At 38.6% G+C, this 16,341-nt stretch overlaps 1 pseudogene; it reads right to left on the reverse strand.

The window, feature by feature from the left end:
• Window positions 1-1,676: 1,676 nt before the first annotated feature.
• LOC110099636 lies at window positions 1,677-14,984 on the reverse strand (annotated as a pseudogene).
• Between the last annotated feature and the right edge of the window lie 1,357 nt (window positions 14,985-16,341).

A 16,341-nucleotide genomic window follows, 5' to 3' on the forward strand; every position in this document is an offset into this window, starting at 1 on the left:
TTTGCTCTCTTTTCCTGCACCACCTTCTCACTCAGCCTTTTGAACTGTCCCCCATTTCCCCCTCCACCAGATCTCTCCTTGGGCACCTCCCTCTGGTTCCCTGGGGCTACCCCTTTGGAGGGTAATACAGCAGTAGTCATCTTGTACGATCCCTCTGAGTAGTTGCCTCGAGCTCCTCTTTCTGATCTCTTATGATCTTCCACCAATTGTGCAAGCTCCATAGCCTTGCCTAAGTTCCTTGGCTCCAGCACTCTAACTGCTGTTCGGATCTCCAGTTTAAGCCCCTTCATGAAGTTCCCTTCTAGGGCAGACTCAGAAATGTGATCCAATCTGCTTGCCAGGTACTCAAATCTGTCACGATAATCGCCACAGTCCCCTCCTGCGTCAAAACAAAGAATTGCTCATAGAAGTCTCCTCCCCCATCGGCTCGGAAACGCTTTAATAAACAATCCTTAAACTCTCTCCAGCTTCGAATAGGCTCCCTCCTGTCTCGCCACTGATACCATGCCAACGCCTTCCCTTCCAAACACAATCCTGCCGCCGTCAGCTTCTCATCATTTGTCAACCCATTGACAGCAAAGTAACGCTCCACCTTATAGATTCAACCATGGCCATCTTCGCCCTCAAAGATGGGCATCTTCAACTTCTCACCTTCGGATCCCCTTCGTTAGCCCGATACCCTCCATAACCTCCCATTCCTCGAAGAGGAGGTGCTCCCCAAGTGTCCCGGTCCTCCCTCCGGCGATGGTATCCGAATCCGTCGTCATATTCCCCTCTTCCCCTTTCAAAATCAGCACCTCGACGCTGAAATTCTTCTCTTCTTCCGCCAAAATCTGCACTTTCGTCATATTCCCCTCTCCTACCTTCAAAATCAGCACCTCGACGCTGAAATTCCTCTCTTCTTCCGGCAAAATTAGCACCTCTTCGATCATTTCCCATGCTCATCTCCTCTCTAGAAAGTGGCTCTAGAGGTGGCATGTTGTCCTCTCCCTCAAGGATCTTTACATCTGGATTCCTCCTCCCCTTAAACGGGTTCGGATTTCCTCCTACGCCGTGGTCTCCGGTAGGCGGTAGTCTCTCTTGCTTCCGACGCCGTTGGATTAGTCTTCATCTCCAATAATTTCTTCATCATTTCTTCCATGGCCGTGAATTTTCCCTCCAACCTTTCATTGTTGGTGGTGATTTGATTTTGAAAATAAAAAATCTTTCCTCCAAATCGGTTTTCAATTGACCGACCTCGCCTTCCAAGACGTCTACTTTCTTCCCGGCCATCGTTCTTCTAACGGATCCCAAAAAATCTTCTTTCGGAAACGATAAACTTGCTGAAATTTCAGAATTTCAGCCGCCGGTGGTCCCAAATCGATGCTCTGATACCAATTTGATAGGAAATACTTGAGTTCGCAAGTAACCCTAAGGTAATACTTGAGTTCGCAAGCAATCCTAACCCAAACCAGTGAAAATTCAACAGCAAAACTGCTGTCCACAGCAGAAAAAACAGCAGGAAACAGGGGAAAACTGAGAGAAACGCAATAGAAACTCGTAGGGAAATGAAGCAAACACTTTTATTTCAATAGAAGATGAAAAGCACTTGCAAGATACAACTTTCCTTCAATTCGAGAGGAAGGAAAAACTCTCTAACGATCTTCGGCAAAGCCAAGAGCCCAAGAACACCAAACCCTAGATCTCAAAATAATTCAAATTCAAGATGCCCTAAATCCCTCCAAAATTCCTAATTAAAGACAAAGGAATATTTCAAAATACCTAAACAGCCCTTAGTTCAAATAATTTCCCTCCTAAACTCACCCAAAGCCAACGTGGCTTTCCTTTGATTTCCGCTCAAACCCGCGCTCCCCCTCTGTTTTTCCAGCCGGCCCCTGCTGGGCCGGCGTAACAGAAATTTAATGGTAATCCAAATGCAGCGATTTCTTAGGAGGAATTTATTGAGACTTTTAGGAGCTTATTCGTGCCGTCGCCTACCAGCCAACAAATGAATTAGTCGTTTCTGAAACTAGTTCAGGGGAGTAAGACTGTGATGCAGTACGAGGTGAAGTTTATTTCCCTTATTGGTTACGCTCCTCAGCTAGTCAATATTTAAGAAAAGTGTTATCAGTTTCTAAGGGATTTGAGAACAGTTTGGGACACCTTTGGTTTATTTTCATATTCAGAATTTTTCTAAGCCGTAAAGAGAGCGAGGCGGGTGGAAAATGATTTGATGTCCACTCAGCAGAGATGAAGTTAAGAAATAAGACTATTGGCTATATAAATATGCACAAATTTATATTAATTTTCAACTTATCACTTAACTTTGATAATGTTTGAAGTAGAAAATCAAGATGCTAAGTGTTGGTTGAGTTATAGATAAATATTTTATCTAAATATACTATAAAAATTTAACAATGACCGACTTGAACACTTGATTCATCAATCTCTTATAAGTATTTGTTGCAATAGACAATACAAAAGGCAACACATCATTTTTATAACTCATACATCTTAAATTATATTTTTTATTCTTTCTTAAGATGAATCTGATTTGAAAGGCACCCACCATGCAAATCTGATGAGGACATCAGAAGATCAATGATCTACGGTCACAATCTACTTTTGATTATTATTGTATTTGATGTATTTTGTTTTATATTTTATGAGTCTATTGTATTTCTTTCTATTTATGCCCTTGCTTAAGGGTCTCGTCGTGTGTTTTCCTTAGGGGCAATTGTGTCTTTGTATTTTCTTTATTCAGTTGTCTATTTAAAGCCTTTCCCCTCTTCATGTGGGGATGATGAATTGTTAATGAAAAATTTTTCTACTTATCTGATCTCTTAGTGAGTTCAAGAGAGGAGATTGATCTCTTAGTGAGTTCATGGGAGGAGAGACCCGAGGAGGGTGATTTGCAATACCCGTCAATCTTGGTGGATTCCAAGGTTCGCGGTTCTCTTTTTTCTTTTCTTTTATTTTTCTTGCATTGAATTCCCTCCCCAAACTTCCCACCCGCCGACCTCTTTCCCCACAAAGTCGTTCTTGGTAACTTTTCCCTAACCCGAGCCTCTCCCCTTGGGCCGCCCAAGCCGCTGACCATCACCCACCCGATCGCCGGCCTCCCCCCTCCACCCACCTAGCCGTCGGCCCACCTCCCAAGCCCCTAATTTGAAATTCAAATTTCAAATATTCCTTTACTCACTTTCCTAAAATAACCTCCCTCAATTAGGAAGGTGCATTTATTTGCATTCAATTCAATATTTGAATTTCAAATATTTCCCTCCCTAATACATCCCAATGAGGAAACATCTAATTTAATCATATCTGAATTTAATTTCAGATTTGAATAAATTCCTAAAATCAGTCCTTGACCTCACATACATTGAACCTAGACAATTATTTACCCTCTCCATATGGCCGGTCCCTCCTCTCTCCCTTATTCTCTCTCTCACCACATTAAATCCCCTCCCCCCTAATTACTTCAATCAATCCCTCAATTAGGAATAAGTTTTCCTTTCCCTCCCAATGTTTTGAATTCAAATTACAAAACCTGGCCCACTCTTAATTAAATCTGGAATCTATTTTCAGGTTTAATAGAATCCGTTAGAAGCCTTAGCCGCCCCTTGAGAAACCTCTTCCTCAAGATTTCTCCCCGTTGGAGAGCCCCTAACTGCTGTCCAAGGATTACAGCAGGTCGACCTTGCTATCCTGCATTCCCAAGAGACCTTCCTTGCTGCCCAGAGTTCCGTCAATCAGCAAATTGCTGTCCAGAAAACCCCAAACGTCCACAGCAGCTGTCCAAGGTTTCCCTAAGCCTTGAAGGTGGCTGTCCTGAACTGTTTTGAGAGCTTAAAGCTGCTGTCCAGTAATTTAAATAGTCCCTTGTAGCTGTCTCGCCACTTTGGAGTTCCCGATTGCTGTCTAACAACATCCAAAAGGCTCGTGGCTGCTGTCCCCTTTCATTTCAACCTTCCAACGACTTTACCGGAGCTCGCATCTCTCTTGTCCTTGGGTAAACTCTTCCCCCGACTCTTTTATCTTCGAAGTTACTTCTCAATTGTGGTCTTAGTAGATTCATGACAATCATGTTAATGCTTCCCCGCTAAAGCCTAGTAATTAGAAGAGTTGAGTGAGGGATCTTCTTGTAGAGACTAATCTTATTGTTAGCATAGGGATTTATGGTTAAAAACCAATCATGCATGCAACGTTAGATTAAATTAGATTAAATTGACTATTTTATGATTTTAACTCCTATGCATGTGATTTGACCCAAGCTTATTTTACCGCTCTTTGGTTTTACTTAGTCGTTTGAAATCACTTTAAAGATTTAATTATTGTGCTCTAAATATTAAGCGTGCAAACTCCTTAATTTACTCATCCTTGCATGTACGTTCTACATCATCTTGGTATCAGAGCATGGTAGACATGCATCTCATGTACTATAAAACATCCTAGGGTCTAGCCAAACATTGGTCTTAAAGTCCGCATGCATATCATTGTCTAGATAGCTTTAATTCTCTGTTTTTGCTTGTTGTCCATGCATTTTCTGCACGCGTTTAGTGGAGCTTAAGTCATTTTCACTAGTGTCTTAGTGCTGCCTACAACTCTCCTAAGTGCTTAGGGTGCTTACACCATTAGTATAAGCTGCTGTCCAAACTTTTCCTGCACCAATTAGTGGCCTTTAGGTTAGTCTAAGGCTCTAAGCTAGTGTTTAGGTGCTGTCCACACTCTAGAAACCTTCCTAAACACTTAGACAACTTTATGCCTTGCTGTAATTTGCTGTCACTTCATTCCTGCACTCATTTAGTGAGTTGTAAGCTAACTTCTTAAGTGTTTAAGAGCTGCCCATATCTTAAAATCTATCCTAAACACTTAGGCAACTTCCCCAACTGCTATAGTTTGCTGACCACACAAAATTCTGCATTGCTTGGTAGCATTTAAGTGAGTCTAACCTTTGATTTGGGTGCTGCCCAAGCCTTAGCAACCTTCCTAAACACCTAGTGACTTAAACCCTTCTTGTAACTTGCTGTCCAGTATTTTCATGCACCATATAGCAAGTCGAAATGGTGTTTTCTCTTTATAGAGTGTGGTCCCTTGCACCCAATCTTCATTAGGTTTCACTTAGCGCTTCCCCATGGACTCGATAGGGTTTCAAAAGAAGTTAGATGACCTAGTTAATCTTGTGAGCTCTTTAACTAAAACCCTGAAGGAGGAACATGTTCAATCTCCCCACTCTAGGTACGTGTCCCACTCGATCAATCCTGTTAGTCGGAAGATGCCCCACCCTTCTTATCAACCTAGACCGGAGCCTAAGCTTCAACGACCTCACTTAGAATCGCATTACAGTCTACCCACCTTTGATGGTTCCTCAGACCCTTACTACTTTAGGGAATGAGCTAGACAACTAGAGGACTATTTTGAATCATGTCATATCCCTGAGTCCCACCAGGTTAGCATCGCTAAGTCTCACCTAAAAGGTCGGGCTCTTTAATTCTGGATGAAATTGGAGAGAATATACGTGGCAGTAGAGTAAGAGAATAAAGTGTCATAGCAATGTACATATATCCGACACACCAAAAGATATTTGAGAGAGAAAAGAACACCATAAATTTTTTACATGGAAAACCCGGAAAGGGAAAAACCATGGTGCCCGGCCTAGATGAGAAAGTTCCACTAATTTTGAATGAATTACAAAGCTTGATTCGCTCTTTTTCTTGGAGATGATAGAATTACAATCAATTTGATAATTGGCAGAAGCATGGCGATGGTTGATGAACGAGCGGAGTTTCGGTAGTGGTTGAGAAGAACTTTAGCGGTGGTCGGCGAACGGGAGGAAGTCGGAAAGAGCATCGACGATGGTCGATTAACTTGCGGAAGTCCGGTGGTGGTCGGGAAGAACTCCTGCAGTGGTCGACGAACGGGAGGAAGTCGGGAAGAACTTCGACGGTGGTCTACGATCAAGAGAAAGTTTGATGGTGGTTGGGAAGAACTCTGGTTGTGCTCGATGAACGAGAGGAAGCCGACGGTGGTTGGGAAGAACTCTGGAGGTGGACAAACAGGAAGAAGTCGGGAAGAACTTCGGCAGTGGTCAACGAACTGGCGGAAGTACAGCGGTGGTCGGGAAGAACTCCAGCAATGCTCGACGAATAGGAGGAAGTCCGACGGAGGTTGAGAAGAATTCCAGCGGTGGTCGACGAACAGGAGGAAGTTAGGCAGAACTCCGGTCAAGATGGGAGTGGTTTGAATGGACGCCGATATTGATCCCCTCGATAGTGAACTGTTTATTGGTTATTTGAATGTCTTAATGATATTAGAATTCGGAGATCTTGGGCTCGATGGATTCATCTCGTCGAGCCGCTCAATTTGATTATAAGCATGTCACGTTTGGAATTTATTTGGTAATTCAAATTATGTTTTGAACCCTCCAAATATGCTTTGTATCCTTGATTTGGGCTTGAATATGATTGATTTTGGATTTGTTGGGTTTGTCTTTTTCTGACGTTCAATTCGATTATAAGTTTACTGAAATCGGAGCTCAGATGATCCCAAATTCAATTTTAGAAGCTTTCAACTCAATTTTTCCTTGAGATTCATGCTCGATCATGACAAAATTTTGACGATATATCAGTTGCTCCTCTATTTTTGAACTCGAAGCTTGCAAAGTCTGAAAATATATATTTATACATTCTCCTGGATATTGACCATCATAAGCAACTAAAAAAATAATAAACACAGGTAATAATTAATTTTTATAAATTTATAAATTATTTGTAAATTAGATAAATTCCGATATATTAAAATTTACAAAATTAAGTTATTATTCAGGCTTTTATAAGATTCAGCATATTTTTTTAACTTATATAATATATGTGATTGTATATGATCTTAATAATTTTATTGAATAATTTGTCAGTTTATCAATGTAAGAATTTTTATAAGAAATTTAAAATATAGTTTAAAATTAATAAATTCTTTTAATTAACATCAATTATTTTTTATCATGCAGAGTTCTTAGGATATAATAGTAATTATATATAACATCAATTCTTTACACCCATCATTCAAAAGCTCTTTGATGTTGAAAAATCTATAAGAATAGCCTTATGAAAAATAATTAGAAGATTAATTAATGATGCAGCTTAAATTATGCAAGCCATGAAGTCATGAAGCCACCTATTTTGACTGAGCACTCCATAATATTTTACCTTTCTTCAAATATTTTAATACTCATTTATAAACTCATTAAATGGCTTATACATTTATAAAACTCATAACATGAATAGTATTTATAAATTAATTTGTTTAAATATACAGTTTCGACAATAGATAAATAACAACTATTTGAAGGAAAAAGACATTCTCTTGTCTTGATGACATGAAGCTCTCATTAATTTAAATAACGAAACTGTAATATATAATGGAGATTTGTTAATGTTACATTGCTAAGCCATTTTTTCTGGACTGTCTTTTAATATTCCCGTAATATATAATGAGAATAATTAATTTTTGTCTCTTAAAATTTTAAAAATATATTTAAATTTTTGAAAAAAAATTATAGAAATTTGCAGAAAGATTCTTTATCTTCCATCTCTTTGCAACTATAAATACCCCCTTGGGGTAAGATGAAGAACACAAACTCTTGTGTCGGTCTAAAATTTTTTTATTTGGATTAATAACTCGAGGATTATCAAAGGCGATCCAAATTTTTTTTTCTTGTGTCGATCCTTCTGTGGATTGGTAGCTCGGAAAGCTTTGATGACAATCAAAGCGTTGCCTGTTTATGTCTTTATGACGATCCTTCTTTGGATTAGTAGCTCAGAGGGCGTTGGCGGTGATTAAAATCTCGCTTTCTTGTAATAATCCTTATATGGATTGGTAGCTCAGAGAGCTTTGGGGATGATCAAAGCATTTCATTCTTGTGCTGGTCCTTCTTTGGATTAGTAGCTCGGAGAACTTTGACGATGAACAAAGCGTTGCCTTCTTGTGACGGTCTTTCTTTGGATTGGTAGATTGGAGGGCATTGACGACGATCAAAATCTTGCGCTCTTGTGTCGGTCCTTCTGTGAATTGGTAGCTCATAGAGCATTGACGACGAACAAAGTGTTGCCCTCTTGTGCAAGTTCTTCTCAAAATAAACATGGATGACAATTCCAAGACTAGCAATCAACGAACTACTTCAGATATAGTATCAAAGATACCTTTTTTTGAAAAATTCAAAGAATTCTTTTGTTAATTATTTTTTTAAATATTATATCTCATCTAAAATCTAGTTTTCTTTCTATTTCTTCAGGTGGAAGATTAACGAATGCATCCAAAGTTACTCTTGCCCAGGATGGTGATAAGAGGAGATTTGATGATATCGCATCCACCATCACATTTGATAGCTTGATGGTGATTCACAAAAAATTTTATTTTCTTAACGAGGTGTTAATTATTGCTCTAAAGAGGTTCGATATAGCTCATATCCCTCCACATCTCAAACCGGCAAGTAGTGTCATCTCATACACTGATACAAATCATGGAGTCCCGAATTGAAGTCCCGAATTGAATCAACGTTGGACGATTATAATGCTTAATTTATAAAAATTAAATATTTCAAGGAGCGTATAAATGAAGATTAGATGCAAAGACTAAAGAAATGTCATCCTTGGAGAGGCTCACATAAAAACTTAATCAACAAAAGAAAGCTTTGAAGACTCTTACATTGAAGAAGGATGCTCTCCTGATCGATAAAGTTCTTGAAAAAGAGAAAAAATTATAAGATCATCTTCATAAATGATAAAAAAATGTATTAGACACCGAAGCTATATCATTAAAGGCTATAAAAAATTTAAGAAGTTTTCAACTTATCACCGAGAGTTTTGAAGACGTGTTCAAGAGACCTATGAAAAATTATTTGAAGTTGAGGTGAAAGATCCGGAGCGTTACAGTCTTAAATAAGGGTTTTACTCGCGGTTTCTTGAAAGGTGTTTGACTGGTTCACCGAATCTAAAGAAAAATCTTTGGGGGCTTGGCTTGGGGTTAGCCCTTCAACTTCAACCCCAGTCTTATGATGAACAAGTCGAACACCTTTTAGGAAATTATGAGTAAAACCTTCTTCAAGACTCTGACGCTTCAGATCTTTCACCTCAACTTCAAATAACTTTTCATAGGCCTCTTGAATAGAACTTTGGATCTCTTGGTGATAAGTTGAAGACTTTTAAAATTTTTCTATAGCCTTGAATAATATGGCTTCAGTGTCTAATATGGTTGTTTGTCATTTTTGAAGACTATCATGTAATTTCTTATTCTCTTTTTCAAGAGCTTATTTATCGGCTAGGAGAGCATTCTTCTCAAATGTAAGGGTCTTCAAAGCTTTCTTTTGTTGATTAAGTTCTATGCGAGCCTCAATCAACTCATGGCGAGAAAGGTAAGCTTCTCGATTTTGGAATGAAAGAGAGATGGATATCATTGCCAATTCAGTTCTACACTCTATCAATTGGCTCTCCAAGAATTACGTTTTTTTAGTCTTCACTTCCAATATTTGTTTATGCTCTCTTTGAAATATTTAATTTTAAAAAATTATGCATTCCAATCATCCAATGTTGATTCGATTCGGGACTCCAAATCTATTTGTTGGATCAGCTGCAACAAAAATACAATTATGTTAGAAATTAAAAAGGAAAAGAGAAATAAAAGAAAAAAGAGTTAAGGTCCTTTGAGTTCATTGGCACGATCTCGCCTGACACATACATGCTTTAGCACATCTTCTGGGATATGTATCTTCAAAGATTTGATCTCACTATCTGAATCAATAGAAACTGTATCAGTTATAGGGGAATTCCCTATGCCCATCTCTTGGTATGACCGTTTTATCATTTATCTTCATTTTCTTCAAAGAGGAATATCATATTTCTTTTTGGCCGTCAGGAAGGCAATTTGTTGAATGTCTGAAAGCGTTAGAAGCTATTTCATGAGTCTTCTCAGATGTCTTTAGCTGAATAGCACGGGATCTTTCTGCTTGAATAGAAAGACCTACATTAAAAAGACATTCCTCTGTCACATCGAGTAATGTATCGTAGTTCCTGTTGAAGACTCTGTATAAAAAAAAATTAAAATTATCAATTTATCTTCCTCTCCTACATGTAAAGAATTTGATAGCTTTTTCAATTTATCCCATTTTTTCAGGAAGACCCCACTCATTCCTCACAAAAAAGGAGTTATATCAATTCTTTTCGATGGATCCCTCGCTACTAATTCAGCCATGAGAGTCACTAGTAAATTTACACATTTTTGATAAATACACTACATCCCTAAAGAATATTATCAAGCCCACGATGATCGTTATCTGTCTACACAAAAATTGTGGCTAGGCAACATCGCATGCTTTGAAAATGTTGAGCAACTCTGGAGCTGAAGGAAACCTCAAACCGGCATGTAGCTTCATCTTATACATGCTACAAATCCTGGTTAAGGGGTATGAGCCCTATCGAACCTTTTTAGAGCAATAATTAACATCTCGTTCAACAAATGAAATTTCTTGTGAATCACAACCAAGCTATCAGATGTGATGGTGGATGCGACATCATCAGATCTACTATCACCATCTCGAGCAGAATCTGGGCAGAAGGAATAACTTTGGAGGCATTCATTAATCCTCCACCTAAAGAAATAAAAAGACAACTAGTTTTTTGACGAGATATGATATTAAAACGCTTTAAAAAAGATATTACCAAAAGCATTCTATGAATTTTTGGAAAAAAGGTCTCTTTGATACTATATCTAAAGTAGTATGTTGATTGCTACTCTTGGATGTGTCATCCATGTTTGTTTTGAGAAGGACCAATACAAGAGGGCAACGTTTTGTTCGTCGTCAAAGTTTTTCAAGCTACCAATATACAGAAGGATCAGCACAATAGAGCAAGATTTTGATTGCCGTCAACGCCCTCCTAGCTACCAATTCAAAGAAGGGTCAGCACAAGAAGACAACGCTTTGATCGTCGTTAAAACTCTCCAAGCTACCAATCCACCGAAGGATCAATACAAGAGAGCTAGATTTTGATCGCCGCCGACAATCCCCGAGCTATCAATCCAAAGAAAAAAAAATTTGGAACGACACAAGAGATTGTGCTCTTCATCATACCCCAAGGGGGTATTTATAATTGCAAGGAGGGGAAGATAAGAATCACTCTATAAATTTCTATAATTTTTTTTCTCAAAATTTTAAATAGATTTTTGGAATTTTAAGAGACAAAAATTAATTATTCTCATTATATATTAGAAAAATATAAAAAGACATTCCAGAAAAAATAGCTTAGCAATGTAACATTAACAAATCTCAATTAAAGCATCCAAATATATATTACAATTCCGTTATTTAAATTAATGAGAGCTTCATGTCATTAAGACAAGAGAAGGCCCACCTTTAAATAGCCATTATTTATCTTTTTTCAAAACTATATATTTAAACAAACTAATTTATAAATATTATTCATGTTATGAGTTTATAAATGTATGAGCCGTTGAATTAGTTTATAAATGAGTAATCAAACATTTGAAGAAAGGTAAAATATTATGGAGTGCTCAGTCAAAATAGGTGGCTTCATGGCTTCATGGCTTGCATAACTTAAGCTGTATTGTTAATTAATCTTCTAATTATTTTCCATAAAGCTATTCTTATAGATTTTTCAATATCAAAGAGCCATTGAGCGGCTCGACGAAATGAATCCATCGAGCCTAAGATCGTCGAATTCTGATATCATTAAGACATTCAAATGACCTATAAACGGTCCACGATCAAGGGGATCAATATCAGCCGTCCATTCAAACCACTCTCATCTTGACCTTGATCTTCTCAGTATTTACAAGACATGCCACTCTAAAAAAACTATAAATAGCTCCCCATTTCTTCTCATGAGGAGGAAGAAAAGAAGGGAGAAAGATGGGAAGAATTTGGAAGCTTACTCGCCGCCAACCATCGTCGGAGTTTCTTCCCGACCACCGTTGGACTTCCTCCCACAAGTCAACCACCGTTGGAGTTCTTCTCTACAACCGCCGGACTTCCTCTTGTTCATTGACCACTGTTGATGTTCTTCCCGACCACCGTCGGACTTCCGCCCGTTCATCGGCCACTGTCGGACTTCGTCCTGTTCGTCGACGACCGCCGGACTTCCTCCTATTCGTCGAGCACCACCAAAGTTATTTTGGACCACCACTAGACCTCCACTTGTTCATCGACCACCGTCAGAGTTCTTTCCGACTTCCTCCCGTTCGTCCACCATCGTCAGGCTTTCGCTCGTTTGTTGACCACCTCCGGAGTTCTTCCCGTCTTCCTCATGTTCGCCGACCATAGCCGAAGTTCTTCCTGATCATTGTTGAACTTCTGCTTGTTCATCAACTATCGCCAGGCTTATGCTTGATTTTCTAATTTATTGTAATTCCCCTGTCTTTAAGAAAATGAGCGAATTAAGCTTTACAATTCATTCAAAATTAGTGAAACTTTCTTATCTGGGCTGGGTCCCATGGTTTTCCCCTTTTCGTTTTTTCCATGTAAAAAACTTCTGGTGTTCTTCTCTCTCAAATATCTACTAGTGTGATGGATATACGTACATTGCTAAGACACTTTATTCTATTACTCTGTTACCGCGTATATTCTTGCCCGCAACACTCTATGATAAGAAGCTTTTCATAATTAAATCTATTAGAGTGTTTCCGTCGTAAGAAAGTTATTGTCGATTTTTTCTACAGTAAAAAAATCCATAATATCTACATTAGCTTTTCAAAACTATGATTTTCACACAATAGTTCCACAAATAATTTTACTAACAGTTGCAACCAGCTCAAGTGAGTTATTAGAACATAACATTGACCATTTGATCTTGCTGGTGTAGCAGCTAATTTAATCTTGAGCCTAGAGTTTTCAACCTTAATGGAAATGGTTGATGGCTGACTATACTATGACGAGAAAGTGTATGATTAAAGCTTACACTTTTTTTCACTAAAAAAGATTTTCCCTAAGCATCTTCACCATTATCAGGATTATATAAATGCGCTTATAACCTTATGTCTAGATAAAGGCCATTGAGCTATCTTCATTTGCATTGCAAGCTGATACAAACTCTTCAAATTAATTAAGGTAATCAATGACTAATTGAGAATCTTATTATTCAAGAGAGCCTCAACAAGATATCTTTTTTTGGTGGAGTGGCAAATACATTTGCCTCAAATTCCTTTCATCTCAACCCATGTAGGGATCACGTCAGCTCCTTGTAAATTAATATAATGATTAATGGTATTTCTATATCATTTAGTTGATTTTGACAATGTTATTTTGGAAAAATTGACTGATTATATGTTATTCATTTCATGCCAGACAAAACAGTTTCCCATTTCATAATCCCAATCTATGTAAATATTAGTATCATGAAGACTATAGAATATAGGCACATTGACCTTGATCCTTTAGGTAGGATCGTGATGGTCATTAGTGATACAGTTAAGATCAATGACAGGTGCTCCTAGTGGGTCCAATATATATTTGTATTCTCATTTGGTGGGACAATTTTTAGTCGGAATGTTTGAGCTTGATGTTGGTAAGTTCAGATTAGGAGTGTGCATTTGATCGGTTTGGATGGATTGGTTGACGAATTTATTAAATTGAATTAAATCCTAGGTTGAACGGAACTGTAGTATGGTTCAAATTTATTCGGTTCGCTTATATATATATATATTAGCAATAAACATCTTGTCCATTATAAGGTATTAGTTGAAGTTAATAGTAGCATGAAAATACATTTGTAAATAGCATAATAACAGGCAAGCAAATTAATTATATATCACAGTGGAATTCGAACATAGGACTAAATAACCAGTATCACTCATTTGGGCAACCTTGAAAGTAGATTCATTTCCAGCCAAATGCTGAACCCTTTGAATCATAAAACTTGAGAAAGTAGCATGACTTGGGGATGGTTGGTCTCAAGAATTGTTGTCGATAGTAGCACTTAATTTCATGTTCACATCAAGATTCAGTCCTTCAATAGAAACCAGTTCACAATATGTAGCTGACTCCTCAATTCTTTTGAATGAGATAGGCATTGATCCTTTCAAAACTATCATCACAGAGGGGCTTCAGTTTTGTTGATGTGCTTAGAAACTATTTGGTCACCTAAGAAATTATGGAGGAGGTATCGATGCCATTAAGGTTCGCTTTAGTGGAGAGATCGAGGCACGACACTTCTATGTTCTAAAGTATTATCCATCAATCTGATAGGAAGTGCTTGTGGAAATTTAGGAAAAGTCTTAGTTGAAATCTGATTTCAGCAATTTCAGAGAAACCAGCAACATGAAAACTAGGAATAGAACACACCAGAACACTTTTTTATTGAAAGTTTTATGAAAGAAAATACAAGATACACATGGATCTTCAATTGGAGAGGAAGATCCGGCTCTCCCAAATCTCTAGACGTTGCTAGAGCCCAAAACCTAAGAGATCTCAAATTTCAGCCAAATTCAAGATTCCCTAACCCTAGGAAAATAAACTATTTAATGTATACGATCCAAAAGGAAATCTCCAAACAGTCCCTACGTTCAATTTCCCTCCTAACTCCCTAAAAAATTCTTCCTAAACAACTTCATTGGATTGGGTGGTTTGATTGGTGCGTATAGGAGGTGGAGACATTCCGCCTCTATTGCTCGTATTCCGGTCCCATTTGGACCGCCTGGACCGGTCTAACAATACTCCCCTCCCAAAGACCCACCTTATTCGCAAGGTGGAAAGATGACACCCTCCTCCATTCCCTCGTCATAACAAACGGTAAGAACCTGAAGAGTTTGGTCCTTACACCTATATCTCGGAGTATATCGTCACATCTGAAACAGAGACCCTTTGTCCTCTTCTCCTGTAATTCCATTTCGATAAGCTTCTTGAAGTTGTCCCCAGGTCTTTCTCCTGCAATCTTTTCCTTCAAAGCCCCCCGAAGAGTATCCAACGTTGTCTCCTTAGATGCCAATAAGGTGGTGGTCATCCTGTACGAGCCCACTAAGTTGCTACCTCTCATTCCTCTCTCTAGGTTCCTTTGATCCTCCACCAACTGAGCTAGCTCTATAGCCTCTCCCAAGTCACAAGGCCTCATCACTCTAATTGCCGCCCAGATCTCTGTATTTAGTCCCTTGATGAAGTTTCCCTCTAGCACGGTCTCAGAAAGACGGTCCAATCGGCTAACAAGGTACTCAAACCTCTCCCGTTACTCTATCACTGAATCATCTTATGTCAAGGCGAAAAATTACTCGTAGAAGTCTCCTTCTCTATTGGTTCAGAATCGTTCTAACATGCAATCCTTAAACTCCCTCCAACTCCGTATGGGTCTTCGTATGTCCCCTCCATTGATACTAAATCAAAGCCTTCCCTTCCAAGCATAGGCCACCTGCCGTTAGTCTCTCCTCCTCCGTCAATCTATTGACAGTAAAGTACTTTTCCACTCTATAGATCTACCCATGTGCATCATCTCCCTCAAAAATAGGCATCTTCAGTTTCTTCACTCTCAAATCTCTTTAGTAAACCCTGCTTCCTACAAAATTTCTCATTTTCCAAGGGGGTGGTTCCACCCAATTATGCCAATCATCCCTCCTCCGCTCCCACCTAAACCTTTCATCACAAGCACATCTTCTCCCTTCAAATTCAGCACCTCTTCGATCATATTCAACCCCTCTCCTTTCAAATTCAACACTTCCTCGATCATAATCAAGTCCTCGCCGTTCAAATTTAGCCCCTCTTATTTCAAATTCAACACCCCTCCACTCATGCCCAGCCCCCTCACACTTCTCCACATGCCCTCTACTCGACTCCTCAGGAATAGGCCCTAGAGCCTAGAGGAGGCATTTTTCTATTCCTTTCGAAATCTCCACCTCCTGATCTTCCCTTTGTCTGACTGGCTTAGGGTTTTTCCCCGCTTCCTTGGCTGTCAATGATTTTCCTCACCTCCGACGATATTTTTTTTAGTTTAACCCTCGAGCACTTTCTTCAACATCTCCTCTAGGATGGAAAAAATCGAATCGATCTTATCATGAATGATTGAAATATCTTTCTTTAAGTCTGTAACTTGAGTTTCGATATATGAAATTTCAGAATTCATTTGTTCGATCTCTCCTTCTAATACTTCAACATTTCTTCCCGCCATATGTCCCCGACTCTTTTTTAGGCTCAAAAATCTGGATTTCCCCCCTAAAAAACAGCAAAAATCTCGGTCCAAACTAGAAAAATCTGCTACAGAAATTCTCCAAAAACAGCCTAAAAATAGCCCGAAAACCGCTCTGATACCAATTTGATAGGAAGTGTTTGTAGAAATTTAGGAAAAGCCTTGGTTGAAATCTAATTCCAACAAT

Source organism: Dendrobium catenatum, unplaced genomic scaffold (assembly GCF_001605985.2).
Source record: "Dendrobium catenatum unplaced genomic scaffold, ASM160598v2 fragScaff_scaffold_34, whole genome shotgun sequence".
In the NCBI taxonomy this organism is placed as follows: domain Eukaryota; kingdom Viridiplantae; phylum Streptophyta; class Magnoliopsida; order Asparagales; family Orchidaceae; genus Dendrobium; species Dendrobium catenatum.